The 6007-nt window shown below is 34.4% G+C and overlaps 1 pseudogene; it reads right to left on the reverse strand.

The window, feature by feature from the left end:
• Positions 1-1716: 1716 nt before the first annotated feature.
• On the reverse strand, positions 1717-2894 carry LOC140525494 (26S proteasome regulatory subunit 10B pseudogene; annotated as a pseudogene).
• Between the last annotated feature and the right edge of the window lie 3113 nt (positions 2895-6007).

The following is a 6007-nucleotide window of genomic DNA, read 5'->3' on the forward strand; positions in this document are numbered from 1 at the left end:
AAAAAATCCCCAATTAAAACATGAAGTGGAGATCCAAAAAGCAAAGTTGAAATTAATAAAATCAAGAGTAAGAAAAATCCATACAATTAATAAATTAAAAAAAAAAGTTCCTGTCATGAGCAAAAAGCAAATAAAATAGATGAACAATTGGTTCAGTTTGGTTTTTAAACGAGAAGAAAACCAAATCAAAAGTGAAAAGGATGAATACAGAAGGAATGAAGAGGAACTTAAAAAGTTATAATGAGTTATTTTTATTACTTATATGCCAATAAATTTAACAATTTAAGTGACATGGAAGAATATTTACAAAAACATAAATTTCCTCAATTGAGAGAACAGGAAATAGACCTATAGTCTCAATAGATCTATCTTTTTCATTAATTTTATTTATTTTCAGTGTTCTACAATTACTACTACATGATTTAGATTTTTTCCCCTCTCCCTCCCCGTTCCCTTGCCCTCTCTCCCTGAGACAGCATACAATTTTATATGGATTCTACACATACATTCCTATTAAATACATTTTCACTATAGTAATACTGTGTAGAAGAATTAAAAGGAGTGACAGAAATCATATAACAAACCAAAACATAATACAAAAGACCATGATCTGTTATATTTTGCAATTGAATTCCACAGTTCTTTCTGTGAATGTGGAAGGCATTTTGCCTTAAAAGATCATTGGGAATTTTTTTAAGTCCTTGCATTGTAATGAAGTCCCAAGTCCACCAGAAAAATATTCTCGCACACTATGTCCGTTGCTGTGCACAAAGTTCTCCTGGTTCTGCTCCCTTTGCTCAGTGTCATATAAGTATTTCCAGGCCTCTCTGAAGTCTTCCTGTTCATCATTTCTTAGAGTAAAATAGTATTCCATTACATATACACATTAGAATTTATTCAGCCATTCCACAATTGATGGGCATCCCCTTGATTTCCAGCTTGTGGTCCCACAAAGAGTGCTGCTATAAATATTTTTGTATATGTTGGACCCTTTCCCATTTTTAGGATCTCCTGAGGATACAGTCCTAGAAGGGATGTTGTTGGGTCAAAGGGTATGCACAGTTTTGTAGCTATTTGGGCACAGTTCCAAATTGCTCTCCAGAATAGTTGGATCAGTTCACAGCTCCACCAACAATGAATTAGTGTACAAACTCCCCCACATCCTCTCCAACACTTATCATCTTGCTATTGTGTCATGTTTGTCAATCTGATAGGTGTGATGTGGTACCTCAGAGTTATTTTGATTTGACTCTCTCTAATCAATAGTGATTTAGAGCATTTTTTTTCATATGACTATAGATATCCTAAATTTCTTCCTCTGAAAACTGCCTGTTCATATCCTTTGACCATTTATCAATTGGGGAATGGCTTGTATTTTTGTACACTTGATTCAGTTCTCTATATATTTTAGAAATGAGGCCTTTATTACAGACACTAGCTGCAAAAATTCTTTCCTAGTTTTCTGCATCCCTCCAAATCTTGGTTGCATTGGGTTTGATTGTGCAAAAACTTTTCAGTTTAATGTAATCAAAATTATCCACCTTGTATTTCATAATGCTTTCTACCACTTCTTTAGTCAAAACTTTTTCCTTTCTCCATAAATCTTATAAATACATGGTTTATTACTCCACAAATTTGTCAATAGTATCAATCTTTTTTTACATTATTTTCCTCAGCTTTATTTTTATATTATGCTAATGTCTTTTAAGACATAACTTAGACAGATTTATAATCTAGTTTAGATTCCAACTTCTTAGAATCAGCCACTTTTTTTACTGCCTTCATTGAAATCTTCCTGTACTACAAAATTATGATCAGCATGAATTGCAAATATATGTGCTTCAGTGTAAACATTTCATAGATCTGCTCCATGAAAACCATCTGAGAGTTTCACAATTACTTCTTAATTTATTTCACCATGTTTTGTGATAGGACTTGCACGAATCTTCAATATGTCTAATCTTGCTTGTTCATTTGGTAAATCAATATGTATTTTTCTATCTAATCTTCCTGGATACAACAAAGCAGTATCCAATGTGTCTGGTCTGTCGGTAGCCATGATCATTTTTACTCTGTGTAAAGTATCAAATCCATCCATCTGATTCAGTAACTCCATTAGAGTTCTCTGAATTTCTCTATCAGTTGTAGTACCCTCAGAAAAACGACAACCACCAACACCATCTATTTCATCCATTAAAATGATGCATGGCTGGTGATCCCTGGCATAACTGAACATTTATCTGATCAAATGAGCAATTTCACCAATGTAGTTGTCTACAATGGAACTGGATACAACCTTTAAAAAATTGCAGTCCACCTGCCTAGCAATACCTCTTGCCAAGAGTGTTTTTCCTGTACCTGGTGGTCCATATATCAAACAACATTATTCTTACACCCTGGAATAATTCAGCATTTGTAAGGGATAATTCTATTACCTCTCTTATTTCTCTGATTTGTTCAGAAAGCCCTCCAGTCTCAGAATAAGAAACATTCCCAGGGTCTTCATGAGACATGTTGCAAACCAGAGGATCAACTTCTCTTGGCAAGTATCTCATGATAGTTAGCGTAGTCATATCCAGAGCAACTCTTGTCCCTGGCTTCGGCTTACTCTTGTCAAGCTGATGCCGACAACTTACAACATATCTTTGTCTACTTATTGCTTTAACATTGAATTTTTTTTCTGTTAATTATTTAAGGACTTCACCTACAATCTGCCCAGTACTTTGTAAGGTGGTCAGATCATTTTCACACTTTTCGTATTGCTTGGTAAGCTCTTTCAACTGTTCCCTTAACTCTTTGAGGCGTCTATCGATCTCCTTGTGCTCAAGCAGCCTCTTATGGTAGTCCTGAAGAGCCTTATCTCTTGGGTCCGCCATGATGAGAAGACGCCTCTCATAGGGCCATAGTATCAATGCTCATAACCAGATTGTATATCAATTTGGATGTTATTCTTGTGCATGGTGTCAGGCATTGGTCTATGCCTAGTTTCTACCACAATGTTTTCTAGTGTTCCCAGCAATTTTTGTCAACCAGTGAGTTCTTATTACAGAAGCTGGGGTCCTTGGGTTTATCAAACAGTAGATTACTATATTCTTTGAATACTTGTCTTGAGTGCCTAGCCTCTTCTCCTTGCCTGCCTTTCTGTTTCTTAGCTAATACCAAGTGGTTTTGATAATTGCTGCTTTGTAATACAATTTGACATCTGGTAGCACTAGGCCACCTTCCCTAACATTTCTTTTCATTACCCACTTTGATATTTTGGACCTTTTGTTCTTCCAGGTAAATTCTGGTATTATTTTTTCCAGCTCCAGAAAATAATTATCTGATAGTTTTATTGACAAGCCACTAAATAAATAAATTAATTTAGGTAGTATTGTCATTTTCATTACATTGGCTCAGCCTACCCATGAGCAACTGATGTTTTTCCATTTATTTAGATCTGACTTTATTTGTGGGAAAATTGTCTAATAATTGTGTTCATATAGTCCCTGGGTTTGTTTTGACAAGTAAACTCCCAAATATAGTGACTACCCCAGCTTTAAATGGGATTTCTCTTTCTATCCCTTGTTGTTGTGCTTCTTAGTAATACATAGAATTGAAGAAGATTTGTGTGGGTTTATTTTGTAACCTGCAACTTTGCCAATGTTCTTTATTTTTTCAAGTAGTTTTTCTCTTGAATCTGTGGGATTCTCTAAGTATATCATCATATCATCTGCACAGAGTTATAACTTAGTTTCTTCTTTGCCTATTCTACCTCCTTCTATTTCTTTATCTTCTCTAATTGCTACAACTAACATTTCTAGTATCATATTGAATAACAGTGGTCATAATGGACATCCTTTTTTCACACCCGATCTTATTGGAAATGCATCTAGCTTATCTCCATTGCATGTAATGCATCCTGAAGGTTTTAAGTAGATAACGCTTATTATTTCATGGAAAGTTCCATTTATTCCTATGCTCCCTACTGCTTTCAATAGGAATGGGTGTTATATTTCGTCAAAAGCTTTTTCTGCATCTATTGAGATAATCATGTGGTTTCTGTTAGTTTTGTTGTTGATATGATCAGTTAAGCTAATACTTTTCCTATTTTTGAACCTGCCCTGCACTCCTGCAATGAATCATAACTGACCATAATGTATTATTCTCATGATCAGTTGCTATACATACATACATACATACATACATACATACATACATATATATATATATATATATATATATATATATTTTGCTAAAATGTTACTTAAAACTTTTGCATGTATATTCATTAGAGAAATTGGTCTGTAATTTTCTTTCTTTGTTTTGTCTCTTCTTGGTTTAGGTATCAAAACCACATTTGTAATGTAAAAAGAACTTGGGGAGACTCCTTCCCCAATTTTCCCAAATAGTTTATATAATATTGGAATTAATTGTTCTTTAAATTTTTGATAGAATTCACTTCCAAATCCATCCAGTCCCGGAGATGTTTTCCTAAGGAGTTCATTGATACTTGTTCAATTTCTTTTTCTGAGATGGGGCTGTTTAAGTATTCAAATTCCTCTTTTGTTAATCTGGGAAATTTATATTTTTTGAATACTCGTCCATCTCGTTTAGATTGTTGAGTTTATGGCCAAGAATGGCAATAATTTCTGATTATTGTTGTAACTTCCTCTTCACTGGAGGTGAGCTCACCCTTTCATTTTTTTCTTTTTCTAAACCAAATTGACCAAAAGTTTATCAACTTTATTAGCTTTTTCTTAAAACCAATTCTTTGTTTTATTTATTCGTCCAATAGTTTTCTCAATGTCAATTTTATTAATCTCTCCTTTGGTTTTCAGTATTTCTAATTTGGTATTTACTTGGGGTTTTTCAATTTGTTCTTTTTCTAGCTTTTTCAGCTGCATGCCCAAGTCATTCATCTCCTCTTTCTCTGTTTTATTCATGTAGGCATTCAAAGATATAAAACTTCCCCTAAGACCTGCTTTTGCAGTATCCCATAAGATTTGGTAGGTTGTCTCATTATTTTCATTCTCTTGAATGAATTTGTTAATTGTTTCTATTTGATTTTTAGCACACTCCTTTATTAGGATTTCATTATTTAGTTTCCAATTAATTTTTAGTTTATCTTTCCATGGACTTTTATTACATTTAATTCAATTTTCTCCAGATATCTATCATATCTACCTTATCCAGAGTTTTATTCATCTCTTTAACTTCTTTCTTGTTTATTGTAATGGTAGATTTATCAAGTTCAGAGAGGGGGAGGTTGAGGTCCTCAAATAGATAGTTTTGCTATCTATTTCTTCCTGCAACTTCCAAGGTCTCCTCTAAGATTTTAGATGCTATATCACTTGTAGCATGCATGTTTAGCAATGATACAGCTTTATTTCTTAAAGTCCCTTTCAGTATGATATAGTTTCCTTCCTTATCTGATTTGATTAGATGTATTTCTGCTTTTGCTTTGCGTGAGATGAGGATTGCTACCTCTGCTTTTCCTACAGCAGGTGATGCAGTGTATATTCACCTGCAACCTTTTACATTTACCCTGTGTGTATTCCCCCTTTTCAAATGCAATTCCTGTAAACAACATATTGTTGGATTATTACTTTTAATCCTTTCTGCTATCTGTCTCCGTTTTATGGGAGAGTTCATTCCATTCACATTCACAGTTATGATTACAATCTGTGTCTTTCTCTCCATCCTGTTTCCCACCATTTATGCTTTAATTGTCCTGTCTCCCTTCCCCTCCTCAATAGAGTGTTCACATTTGACCACGACCTTCTGCAGTCTTCCCTTCCTTCTTTCAGCCCCCCTCTCTTTTACTCCCCGTTACCCTTACTACTTATTCCCTGCCTTTTAGCTTCCCCTTCCTTTTCTTCCCCCTTCTGCTCCTACTGCCTATAGAGCTACTTAGATTTATATACTGAATTATGTTTATTGTTCCCTCCTTGAACCAAATCAGATTAGAGTACCTCTCAAATAATGTTCTTCTCCCTCTCCTCTTTCCTTCTGCTGTAATATAATT

Source organism: Notamacropus eugenii, chromosome 1, assembly GCF_028372415.1.
Source record: "Notamacropus eugenii isolate mMacEug1 chromosome 1, mMacEug1.pri_v2, whole genome shotgun sequence".
NCBI classification, from domain to species: Eukaryota; Metazoa; Chordata; class Mammalia; order Diprotodontia; family Macropodidae; genus Notamacropus; species Notamacropus eugenii.